The sequence below is a fragment of the Aegilops tauschii genome, chromosome 1 (assembly GCF_002575655.3).
Source record: "Aegilops tauschii subsp. strangulata cultivar AL8/78 chromosome 1, Aet v6.0, whole genome shotgun sequence".
Taxonomy (NCBI): Eukaryota; Viridiplantae; Streptophyta; class Magnoliopsida; order Poales; family Poaceae; genus Aegilops; species Aegilops tauschii.
In genome coordinates, this window is record NC_053035.3 from 302406914 (window position 1) to 302420880 (window position 13967).

The window sequence follows — 13967 nt, forward strand, 5'->3', positions numbered from 1 at the left end:
AGGACTTCTATATTTAACACAAAAGCACGGCTAACGTCCTGTAGGAAGCACTTCTGGTTTTAACACAAAGGCACAACTAACGTATTATAGGAAGCACTTCTAGTTTTAACACAAAAGCACATCTAACGTACTATAGGAAACTATCTGGATGACCACGAAAGGACAGCTAACGGCCTATATGAAGCACTTCTAGTTTTAACACAAAAGCACAACTAACGTACTATAGGAAACTGTCTGGATGAACACAATAAGACATGTATCTGTTTCGTAAAAACTTAGGGAACATCATTTCAAACATAAAATCAGGTGCAGAAGCTGGAAATCACTTACGGAACAAAGTTTTTCTTGAGGCACAAATTCTTCTATGTAGGCTTCTAGTCTGGGATTCATTTGAAAAAATGGCGCCTGAAAGCCAGGCGGTGGTTGGAAAGGCGTGCGCCTAATGTCTTTCAGCTGCCATGTGGAAGGAAACAATTACAGTCAAGTCAAATTAATACATGGCAGCTAAGTCATTATGTTGAGTCGAAAACTATGCCAAAGGAAAATGATGAAAAGTTGACTCACCATGTGTTTCCCAAAAATTCCGTCCTCTGTTGACAGGCTGTCTATGTTAGCATAATTCTTAATGGCCTCTGTGTCCCACATGACAAGTCTTGCAGGAGTGTCAGGTTCCAGGTCCATAATCTTCGTATCCAGGTACTCAAAATATGTTATCTGCAAGTGGGGAAGAGGTAAAAATTAATCATGTTCTTGTAGCTGCTTGTGGGTATAAAGAAATGTACAAGTTAGTGAACGAACCACTGGAATCAGGAGGCAGCCACACAGGGCGCCTGCGAATCCTTTGTCCTTGAAGGTCTGGAGTGATGCCACCAGTTTCTCTGTGACAACATTGGACCAATCATATGATGATATGTTACTTGCTGGTCCTTCTAGAGCAGCTAAGTAGTCGGGGCTAACGCAATCATATGTCGTTGGGCATAGAAATACCACTGTTGCAAACATCACGAAAACCCGTTGAAACACTTCTCCTGTCAGCTCTAGGGTTATGAGATCAGTTAACTCTCTGATGTTTGGAGCATGCCCAGCACACCGAGTTTCAGACTTAACCTGACATCTGAAAGCTTCTGAGCATTTTCTAGGGATAATCTGCCCGCCCAGTGGAATTCCTAAGATCCGGTGCATGGTGTACGAGTTGATAAGGAATCTGTATCCACTAGGCAGTATGAAATACCTTGAAGGGCAATCAAAATAGCGGACAAGCCAGCGAACGAAACACCTTCGAAGCTCGCGACAGCACAGATCTAGAAGGTATCCAAAACCAATATCTCTGACAAGCTGCTTTTGTGGTTCTGTTAGCTTTTCACAGACAGTAATGAATTTCTGGAAGCTAAGTTTTGTGCCGAACTCTTCTTCATATTCACCCATTGTAACAGCTCTGTGGACAAAGATAAGAAATGACCTTTAGCAAATGTATTGTTGAACCACATGTTTTTCTGGCAGAAGCTTACATATAAACGCCGAGTCGGCAAAACAGAGACAAATATTTAAGCCGTGATTAAAAATGCAGCTAGAATGAGAGGTATTGATTTCCGAAGAAATTTCAATGACACACGCGAGATGCATGATAAAAAACACCTACTTCGAGGCAGCAAGCTGCTTCTTTCTCCTGTACTCCTCAACAAGCTTTTTGTGTGCTGCACGTTTTAACTCGATCCTTAGTCTCTCTGCCTCTAGTTGGTCATGAACCATGAAATCTTGGGTGACAATCTCCGTGCCATCGATAGACTGAGACTGAGTCTCCGACAGCTGTGGGGTGGAGTCCATCTCATTGAACTCTACATAAGAGGTCATGAGACGTCATCGTTACCAGGTCAGCTATGTAAGACAGTTGTTAGCAGTCCATGTGAGACCATCATCAATAGGTTGGTTAGCTAAGACGGATTCTAACTCTGAGTTAGTATCTGCTTTGCAAAAACAGACGTAAGTCCTTTGGATCTCTGCTATAGATTGCGGATCTATACAATCATTTGACCTGTGTCCTCATGTTAGGGATCAGGATAGTGAATTTCGACTGCAGTTTCATTGAGCTCTGCAACTAATATAATCTGTGGTCACGGGAGTGTTTAAGTTTTGCATGGCTGGAGATATAACTCAACTTAGCAAAACCAGGGCGCAAGCATGCAGTTGGCATGATTAAAGTGAGGTCAGCTGAGTCCTAATTTGAAATCCATAACCCTTCTGCTGCTAAGACGACGCAACAGTTTGAGCACGGACCAGCTGAAGATAATTGGATCCGGAACCGATATTCAAATCGCGCCCCACGTGCTGGGTTGCGCACATGCGGTGTGTACGCAGCCTGCGGAATTGCTAGCACCGGTAATTTTTTTGTTCAAACGTTGAGTCGGCGGCATAATCATGGTGAGGATGCAATGGATTACCTGAACAGGAGATCCACGGCGAGTGAGATGAAGGAGACCGATAATTTTTTTGTGACGAGCGAACTCCGCGGAGGGATCAGGATTGGCCTTCCTTTGGAGAGCCAGAATATGCCTCGCCTGTCACCACCGATGCTAGATGGAGAGAGATCTGGAACTCATCTGCGGATGACCCCACAAGTTAGTCAAATACTTGGAGGAACTATTTGAGAGCCCACATATCAGTATGACTTTGAAGTCCACCTACCACATTTTCTCACCTCAGATGGAGGTACTCCTCGTAGGACTCATATAAGGCTGACCCCACAAGTTAGTGAGAGACTTAGAGGAATTAGTAACTGAGAGCCCACTTGTCAGTCTCGTCGACGGTCAAGTGAAGTCGACCTACCACATCTCGTCACGCCCAAGAAACATGCCCATCTCTCATGCGTCGCAAAACTCACGCCACCTATCAGGTTATTCTTCTCCTGCACGCAAAAAATCAAAGTAGCCTCTCTCTTTCTTTCTCTCTCTCTCTCTCTCCCTCTCTCTTTCTCTTATCTCTCTCTCCTAGATTCAAAATCATTGAAGGAGATCGCTGACAAACTGCAGGGAAGCAGATCCCCCACAATTTAGAAAGGTGTGAGTTCCGAACAATCAGCGCATAAGATTCGGCAATCAAAGGTTAGTAAATTTTTTATCAACGCACCTTTTGCGTGGCGATTCCTGATACACGAGATTCAATTCGTTGATGAATTTGTTGTGGCCGGGATTCATAGAATAAAACTGTTTAGTTTTACACTGTAGCTCTTATTTGAGTTTGTTTTTTGTTTTGTGTACTCTCGTCCTTGTAATACGAGCTTGTTACTTTTGTTAGGTTTCATGGTTATCTTTGTGTTAAGTGTTGCACAAGCAAATTAGCATCAGAGGATCTCACTTTGGTTGAGGTTGTAGTTTAATAAAAAATTAATTTATGTATATATTTATATATGTCAATTAAATAGAACTAAAAATATATCTCTGTTGCATTGTAAGTGTAAAAGTTTAGTAAGGAATATTGAGATCGACTTCGAAAAGTTTCAACACTGATACTGCAGGTTTATAACCTTTATATTTATTACGTCTGTTTTCTGGGCAGATGTTCAGGAGTGCGTCATCTGGTCAGGACAACAGGGACGGTCGGTCTTTGAATGACATCGACAAGGATTATGGAGGCAGGTAATAGTAAGGCAGTTGAACATTAGTGTTTGGTCTTTTATTTCTGGGACGTTTGCTGTCAAGGTGCCACCACTGAGAACACCAAATAGTAGATCATTAACAACAACAAAAATGATTCTATATATCCTGGATGAATGCTGTAATCTGTTTATCCTGTGCATCTACTCTACAGTTGAGTATCGAGAGGTGGAAGATTATTTTTACTACAAAACGAGAAGAAGATCAAGGATGCAGATGCTGTCAAACACGCACATGCCATGCAGGCTGGAATAATTGGAGTCAAGAGTGAGATACAAGTTCTTGGCAAACGTCCCAACCAGGAGCATGGTGTGCAACAGACACCTGCGAAGAGGGGCATTCTAAGCAGCAGAGACTCCACTAAGCAGATTGTGCAGGTAACAACGAAAACTTCAAACGCTGGTTTTGAACGTACGTGGAAGTTTTACTCGCACGTGCCTCTAATTATTTTTTGGTTTCAAGACACAGATGCCCACAAAGGCGCAGAGCGGGCGTTGTGATGGCCTAGCGTTTGTAGGCGGTCATAATGAAGAGGTACAGGGTAACAAAATTTCCTTTGATGCAAGCAGAAGGATCATTGGCAACAAAAGCATTGGTGTTCAAGGATTCGGTACGGTTTGCACAAGCAAGAAGAGCCCGACGACAAAATCAAACATAGGAGCAATAAACTCTACCATACAGCAGCACCAGAAATCAATACAGGTGACAGCAAATACGAACGGGCAACAACATTTAAAGCAAATGTATATTTTTTGTGAGCAATTTTTTCTTTGTTTTCGTCTTCTATATTTAAATTGTAGTATCTTCCACACGCAGGTGTACGAGCAAGGAAGCAAGTATCGCGTCAGTCCACGGATCGATGAAAACATAAGGCAAGGTCCTTTGAAAGGATCACCTGTGGCGTTCAACATGAGGGGTCCTTCCAAAGCACCACTGGAATCAGCTAATTTGCCATCTGCCAGCTCTTTGCCGTCTGCTAGCTGACGGCAAAGAAGCTCTTTGCCATCAGCTACCCAAAAGCAGACGACAAAGAAAAGGCTGACGGCAAAGAAGCTCTTTGCCATCTGCCAACTCTTTGCCGTCCGCCAGCAGACGGCAAAGAGTGTGGTGTCCCCCACCCCCCGCTCGTTTGAAAAAATCTTAACGGCCCACCTCTTTGCCGTTCGCTAGCAGACGGCAAAGAGGCAAAAAGGCAGACGGCAAAGGCTGGCGGATGGCAAAGAGGGCACTTGACTAACGGCAGGTACCCCCCGCCCGTTACTCACTTCCTCCTCGCCCTTCTCCTCCCACCCCGCCGCCGCCGCCGCCGCCCGCCGCCCCGGCTCCCCGCCGCCCCACCGCCCCGTCGCCCCCCCGCCCCGGCCCCCCGCCGCCCCGCGCCCCACCGCCGCCCCGGCCCCCCGCCGCCCCAGGCCGCCTCCTCCACCGCCCCGCCCCGGCCCCCCGCCGCCCGGGCCCCCGCCGCCCCGCCTCCTCCACCGCCCCGCCCCGGCCCCCCGCCGCCCCGGCCCCCCGCTGGCCGGGCCCCCGCCGCCCCGCCTCCTCCACCGCCCCGCCCCGGCCCCCCGTCGCCGGCCCCTCCCCGACCCGTCGCCGCCCCCCACAGTGAGCCCCTCCCATTTTTTTTCTTCTGTTTTTTGTTTTTCTTTTCTGTTTAGATAAGGTTTTTTAGTTTAAGTTTTTTCAGTTTAGAATTAATTAGTTTAGGTTATTTAGTTTAATTAGTTTAGGTTTAATTAGTTTAAATAGTTTAGTTTTAATTAGTTTAGGTTTTTAGTTTAGATTTAGGTTAAGTAGAAGGGGGAAGAAGAAGAAGAAGAAGAGGAGGAGGAGGAGGAGGAGGAGGAGGAGAAAGAAGAAGAAGAAGAAGAAGAAGAAGAAGAGGAGGAGGAGGAGGAGGAGAAAGAAGAAGAAGAAGACGGGGGATGAGAAGAAGTAGAAGAATGAGAAGAAGTAGAAGTAGTAGAAGAATGAGAAGACCCCCTGACCCCCCAACCCCGACACCACACCCCGACACCCGACCCCGACTCCACCCCGACACCCGACCCCCTAACCCCCTGACCTCGACACGACACCCCGACCCCCCGACCCCGAAACAGCACCCCGACCCCGACACGGCACCCCGACACCGACACGACACCCCGACCCCTGACACGACACCCCCGACACCCCGACACCCCGACCCCGAGACCCCGACCCCGACCCCGACCCCGACCCCGACCCCGACACCCCGACCCCGAGCCTGTCCCGACACCCCGACCCCGACACCGACACGGCACCCCGACCCCAACCCGGCACCCCGACCTGACACCCCGACCCCGAGACCCCGACCCCGACACGGCACCCCGAGACCGACACGACACCCCGACCCCCGACACCTCCCGAAAAGGTGTTCTTTGGCCTTCCAGAAGCCGATGGGGTCATATATTTGTGAATTATTAGTTAGGTCATATATCTTTCGATTTTGTTATGAAAAACATCATATATAATTGTGTTGATCGGGTAGTTTTAAATGTGCAGTTGTTTCATCGCTGCGAGGTTTGGTGTTCGACGACCTCGCCGTGCGTTTGACGAGCTCTGCCCCTTCGTTCGTGGGTGAGCACAAATGACATGTCCTCCTCCCCCATTAATTATTTGATCTATTCCGATGAAACTTGATAGCTAGATATATATGTGTCTTGAATCATCAGTATGCGTAACCAATATGTGTCTCCCGTTCGAAAGCGTCATAGTTATAAATATGCATGCATTTGCATATTTATAACCTTGATTCTTTCGAATTGTCCAACGCTATCCATGGACAGCCCGAGTATGTTTAGATTGGGTTCGTTTTCCCATATGCTTTGCTCCGGATCCGACGCATAAATTTCGTCAGTGCCTCCCCTGTTGTTCTCCGGGTACACATCCTCTCTGTTTATTGCAGAGACGTGTATCAGGAGAATAGCGGGGAGGTGCTGCCGAAATTTTGCGTAGGATCCGGGGCATAGCATGGGAAAATAAACCCAATCTAAACATACTCGGGTGGGATTAGGACCTATCATTACCTATTAGAGTGTAGGTTGCATGGACGTAATAAAATTGACAAAGTAGATCAACTGATGAATACATACATGGTGAATTATATATATATATATTTGTTGTGTGTCTAGTAGCTCTGAAAGTCAAGATGAGTGATCGTGCGTGGATGTACACCGGTCACACTGGTCAGAACAAATGGAGCACTGAATGGTTCACAAAAACCAAGGGGTTTGTGCGAGCCGCATTTGCAAATGGCCAGAGGAAAACCTGGTGCCCCTGTTTACGGTGCGGCAATTGGGAAAAGAGGACAGAGGCTGAAATGGGCAAACACCTGCAGAAGAGTGGTTTTACGCCCGATTATACGGTGTGGACATTTCATGGTGAGTCTGCCCAACGTGACCGAGCTGAGGTGGATCGTCGTCGCACCGACGAGCATGGTACCGGGATGGAAAACATGGTGCAAGACTTTGATGATGCTCGGGATTCGGACGAGGAGATGGAGGAATCTGCAAAGGCCTTCAATGAAATGTTGGAGTCTTCAAAACGTCCGCTCCATGAGCACACTGAGCTTTGTCAGTTGGATGCATCTCACAAGTAATGGCTCTGAAGGCTCAGTTCAACTTGGGCAGAGAATGCTACGATGCAATGATGACAGTATTTGGACGCTTTCTACCCAAAGGCCATGTAATGCCTGCAAACCTGTACCAGTCGGACAAAATCCTCCGTGCACTGAAGTTGCCCTATGATAAGATACATGCCTGTGAGAAAGGATGTGTCTTGTTTAGGCTTGACTATGCGGACTTGAACTATTGTCCCATTTGCAAGTCTTCCAGGTATGTTGTGGTAGACAACGGTATGGGTGAGAAGACACAGACCAAAATCCCCGTTAGTGTTCTTCGGTATATGCCAATCGTACCAAGACTTCAACGTCTTTTCATGGTCGAAGAGACGGCCAGATAGATGACATGGCACAAAACGGGCAAAAGAACTGAACTAGATGCAGATGGGAATCTGATGATTGTACACACATCGGATGGTGTTGCGTGGAAAAAGTTTGATGAATTACATGGTGACAAAGCGGCAGATCCGAGGCATCCTCGAGTCGGCATCAGCACGGATGGGTTCAGTGTGTTTGGTATGACGGCAGCACAATACAGTTGTTGGCCCGTATTTGTCTTTCCACTCAATCTCCCCCCCGGACAGATTATGCAAAGAAAGAACATTTTCCTGACGTTGATAATTCCAGGGCCCAACTATCCGGGGAAAAATATGAATATGTACATGCAACCGCTTAAGGACGAATTGCAAGAAGCCTGGGATAATGGGTTCAAGACATACGATGCCTATAGCAAACGGAACTTCATAATGCGTGTCTGGTACATGTACTCGACGCGTGACTTGCCGGCGTATGCGCTATTCGTTGGCTGGTGTGTGCATGGAAGGTTCCCGTGCCCCACATGCAAGGGAGCTCTTGAGTTTCGTTGGCTTCAGGCCGGTCGCAAGTTTTCTTGCTTCGACATGCATAAACAGTTCCTGAATCCTCGCCATAAGTTCAGGAAAGACAAGAAGAACTTCATCAGAGGTAGAGTTGTCAAAAACTCTGCACCACATGCATTGACAGGCCAACAGACCCTGGATCAGTTAAACGCTCTCGAGCCAGATCCAGAGTGTCCAGGGTACTTCAAGGGGTATAATTCTAAGCACGCCTGGACTCACAAAACATGCTTATGGGATCTGCCTTACTTCAAAGACCTCCTTTGCCCACACAACATCGACGTGATGCACACTGAGAAGAATATCGCCGAGGCACTTTTTGGTACATTGTTCGGCATAGATGGGAAGTCAAAGGATAATACTAAGGCTAGAGTCGATCTGGAGGCGCTATGTGATAGGCCGTTACAAAACATGAAAGGACCGAAAGGAAAGCAGAACTGGACGAAGCCAAAGGCATGGTTCAATCTTGGAAGGCCAGCTATGAGGGAAATTATCTTGTGGGTGAAAATGCAGTTGATGTTCCCCGATGGGTATGCAGCGAATCTACAGAGGGGAGCCAGTCTTGATAAATTGAAGATATTTGGTCTCAAGAGTCATGATTGGCACATATGGATTGAGCGGGTAATGCCGGTGATGTTGCGTGGCTTCATCCCTGAGGATGAATGGCTAGTACTGGCAGAACTCAGCTATTTCTTCCGTGTTCTTTGTGCGAAAGAACTATCGCCTGGCGTGCTAGAAGAAATGGAAGAGTTGGCGCCGGAGTTGATCTGCAAGTTAGAGAAGATCTTTCCACCGGGCTTCTTTAATCCAATGCAACATTTGATTTTGCATCTCCCGACCGAGGCAAGATTGGGGGGGCCCGTGCAAAATCGTTGGTGCTACCCAACTGAGAGGATGCAGAAGACGCTTCGACAAAAATGTAAAAATAAACGTAGAATTGAAGCATCGATGGCTGAGGCATTCATCACTGAGGAGGCGGCAAACTTCGTGACAGCACGCTACGAAGCCAAAAATCGTCATTTGCATAATCCGAAGCCTCGGTACAATGCTGACGACCCTAAAAAGGGTGGATCCAACCTCAGCCTATTCAAAGGGAATCTCGCACCAGCCAGTGTTTCAAATCCAGTATCTTTGGATAACGAACAATGGCGGACCATTTCGTTGTATATCTTCAACAACCTGATAGAAGTGCGGCCGTACATCGAGTAAGTTCTCGGTACATAGTTTTGCAACTTCTATTTCCTTTGAACTGCTCTTATTCCTGGATATTTCATACAGTCGATACGTCGCCTTATTCTCGTATGGAGCGGTGATCCAAAAGGATTCTGTCGAAGAGTATGAGCTTCTCGCAAAGCAAGGAGGCGGCTATCCCGGTTTCATCTCTTGATTCAAACAAACGGTAATTTCTATTAGACTTGTAGGCTAATTTGTAGGCGGCTATCCCGGTTTCATTCGCTAATTTGTGCGTAATGCAACAATCCTTTCATATTAAACTTGTAGGCTAATTCAGAGTCTATGGACGCCGAATTGAGACAAGTCGCTAATGGTTTTGACTATAAGGTCCGTTCATTTGACAAATATGACATCAACGGGTATCGCTTTCATACCTATGGCAAAGAGCTATCTATGGCCGACCGAAAGTCTACAAATTGTTGTGTATCTGCTATCGGCGAAGGAGGTACCGAGTATTATGGGAGAGTTGAAGCAATTTATGAACTTCTATTCTATGGTGAAAACCCACCGAATGTCGTAGTCTTCAAATGTTATTGGTTTCAGCCGAAGGAGACTAGAAGGACTCATGAACATATAGGGCTAGTTGAAATCAACCAAAGCACCCATTTAGATGTTCCTGATGTCTATATTATGGCTCAACAGGCGACCCAAGTATTCTATCTACCGTGGGCCTGCCAAACTAATCCAAATCTGAAAGGTTGGGATGTCGTTTATGAAGTGTCGCCACGTGCTAGACTATCTCCCCCAAAGGAAGAGGATTATGAACCTCACATTAACCCAGACACATATGAAGGAGAATTCTTCCAAGAGACACGTCTTTCCAAAAAGCGTTTCAAGAACCTCTATACTTCACCCCAAAACATTGAAGTAGACAGCGACAGTGAATCCGACATCACCCCAGAGGAGGAACAAGAAGAGCCGGAACAAGAAGAGGTTACTGCTGCGGATGACCTGTCATTGCTTGACCGATTACGCCAAGGTGGCCTTGCACATGTTGATGCCACTGAACCCTATGAGCCCGTCATTGATTATAGTGATGATGATGATTATGCATTTATTGATGATACTGATCGAGATTATTAGTAGTGTCAGGTATTAAATTTTTTAATGTTGTACTTGATGATGATACACTTAAGTGATACACATATTATTATTCATGTCGGTCTTTTTTTATGTTGTACTAATTTCGTTTACTGTTTGTCATGGCAGGTGTTGAAAGATGGTGGGCGCTGGTCGGGAGCGCGCCAAGGCCCCTTCTTCGTCGGCGCGTGGTCTGAGGTCTTCGATTCCAGACGTACCTCTCCGCCGAGCGTTGCTGGACAGTATGTCCACACCGCCGGGCCCTTCTTCGTCGACCGCGGTGCCCAGCAGGGGACGAGGTAGGAAGAGAGGAGGTGGGGCACGTGGTCGCGGGAGAGGAGGTAGGGTGACTGCTACGGCGCCTTCCTCGCCGCCACCCCCAGCTGTTTCACCCGAGCACGTGACTGCTAGGGTGGACTCGTCCGAGGAGGAGGCTACACGGACTCCGGTCCACGAGCCTCCGGTCCACGGGTCTTGGGCCCACGAGCCTTGGGTCGACTGGCCTTCGGCCCACGAGAGTTCGGCCCACGAGACCCCGGAGGAGCACACGTTCGGATGGGGTACCTGGCCGGATCAGCCCGAGGAGCCGAGTGGCCATGCTGATGATGGCGGGGAGCCAACTGATCTTGAGGAGGAGGGTGGCACCGTCTACCAGCGTGGTGCTACACGGCTCCCGTCCGTGCCGGCGACCCGCGAGCAGAGGTGGTTGATCTTCCCTGATGGGGAGAGGTACGTAAGTGCATTTAATATTTTTGTACCTTCTGCATTCACGTTTCTTCAAATAACTAATGCGTTGGCCTTGTCATGCTGCAGGGGTTGGGACCACCATCATAGTGTCCGCCGGCCCAACTCCGTCCTTGGAGTTCTTTGCCGGCAAAACTTCCCGGGGTTTGTCACGTTGCCTGGTGAGGGTCGGCTTCCAGAGCTTGGGTTGAGCTGGGAGCACTACGTGGCTGCCCCGGCCCCGCCGGATGTCATTATCGATGGTGTCGTGTGCGACACGAGGGCAGACATGGTGATCAGGACGTTCTGGGTAATTTCTCCTTTACACATTTCAAAATCTTCAACTAGCTAGTTATTAATTGTACTAATCAATATTGTCTCATTTGATTGCAGACATTCTACAGGTGTGAGGAGGGATACGAGGAGGACATCGCAAATGTTATCCAGAACGTCTGCAAGCGCCTACTCCAGAACTTACGGCACGAGGCTCGGGTGCAGGCTGTTCGAGACTACTACGCCTTGCGTGGTATCAAGAAGACCAAGCCGGCGTGCCGCGATAAGTTCCTGAGTAAGGAGCAGTACATGAAGGTAATTCTTAAGGCCTTCTACTTAAGTTCCTTCATTTAGTAATTCTTAGCCGTAGCGCTCAAGTTTCTATTTGCTAACTTAGGCGCCTCCGAGATGGTGTGCGGATCGGATGGATTGTTGGGAGGTGTTGGTCGATGAGTGGTGCTCACAAGAATGGCTAGCCCTCCACAACCAGGCCAAGGACAAACGTGCCCAAATGGAAGGTGTGCCACACCATCAAGGCAGCTCCAACTTATATCAGTTCGGGCGCAACTGGGTATGTGGTTTGCTTCATGATTCATGCAATTCATTCATCATGCTAGCTTGAGCCCTTTAATTACTAATTTTCATTGTTTCTCTCTTTCAGGCACGCTACAATAAGGCGGATAAGGTGCCAGAGGTGTACGACCTGTATGCCATGGCCCACACTGGCTCTTTCAAGAAAGTCAAGGCTTTCTCTCAGTCTGACCTCGATGATGCAAACAACTTCACCAACATCTCCTCCCACAACAAGCTCGTGAGATATAGAGATGAGGGGAAGGCGAGGAAAGGGGAGGACTTTAACCCGAGCCAGGGTCCCATTGATCCAGAGCTGGTGATGATATCTGGTGGCGGGAGGTCCCATGGCTCCATAGCCATTGGAGATGGACTTATCCGTTGTCCTAGCACTCTCCCGGAGATCAAGGCGCGCCAGTCGAGCTCCGCTCCTGAGATAAGGCCTCGTGAACGGCCAGTGCAACTCGCCATCAAGGTTAGTGATACGTACTCAGTTATCTTTCTCCATTACATTGTGTGCGCTTCCATCAATGATTACAAATGGTCATGTGAGTGGTGTTGCAGGCTGCTATACAGACTGAGAGAGATAGAACGGAGAAACTTCTGGCGGAGGCGGCGGAGAGGCAGCGGGAGATGGAGGAGAGGACGAGAAAGATGATGGAGGAGGAGAGGGCACGGAATGACATGCAGGCAAGGGCCATGTACGAGCTCCATGTGGTAAGTTTCTTCTGCAGATTACTTGCTAGTCTTAACATTTGAGTCTCATTACTAACTAGTATGACTCTGTTCTGAAAACCAAATGTGCAGTCTGTGTGCGAGAAGTCCGGTCAGCCCGCTCCGCCGATGCCAGTGATTGCTCCTGGGAGCACGGTGAGTTTAGTTTGAATGGACATTACTTGGTAGTCTTAACATTTGAATGTCGTAATGCTAACGAGACATTGGATCTTTGGTGCAGCTTAACTCCAGAAACGCATCGCACGATCCTTCTCCAGGTAGCGGCACTAGCCAGCCCGCTCCTACACCTCCCTGATCACGGTAAGTTTCTCTAGTGTTTTGCTTAACAAATGCATAAAGACCTAGACTTAGCTTTATTTCCTCCAATATGCTTACCATAATGACCTAGAGTTAGCTTATTTTCCTCCAAAATGACCCATTTTACCTAGGTTAGCTTATAAATGATGCAGTTCATCCAAGTTAGCTCAAAAATGACCCATTTTACCTAGATTAGCTCCTAAATGATCCATTTTACCTACGTTAGCTTTAAAATGGCCCATTTCACCTACGTTAACTCCAAAATGACCCATCTTACCTAGGTTATCTCATAAACGATCCATTTCAACTAATTTAGCTCATAAACGATCCATTTGACCTAAGTGAGCTAAAAAACGATCCATTTCACCTAAATTAGCTCTTAAATGATCCATTTCACCTAAGTTAGCTCAAAAAGATCCATTTCAACTAAATTAGCTCATAAATGATCCATTTCACCTAAGTTAGCTCAAAAACGATCCATTTCAACTAAATTAGCTCAAAAATGATCCATTTCAACAAAGTTAGCTAAAAAACGATCCATTTCAACTAAGTTAGCTCAAAAACGATCCATTTGACCTAAGTGAGCTAGAAAACGATCCATTTCACCTTAGTTACCTCAAAAACGATCCATTTCACCTAAGTGAGCTAAAAAACGATCCATTTCTAACTTTCTTATTTTGCCATTTTGCAGATTTCATTATGTGCTGGATGGAGTGCTTGTTCTACTCTTCTTGTTCTTGTCTTCTCATTCTTGTCTTGTCATTTTAGTCACCTTAGCTATGGAGTTCTTGTTTATGTATGGATGGAACTTGTTTATGTATGAAATGATGGATGGAACTTGTTTATGTATGAAATGATGGATGGAACTTGTTTATGTATGAACTTGTTTATGTG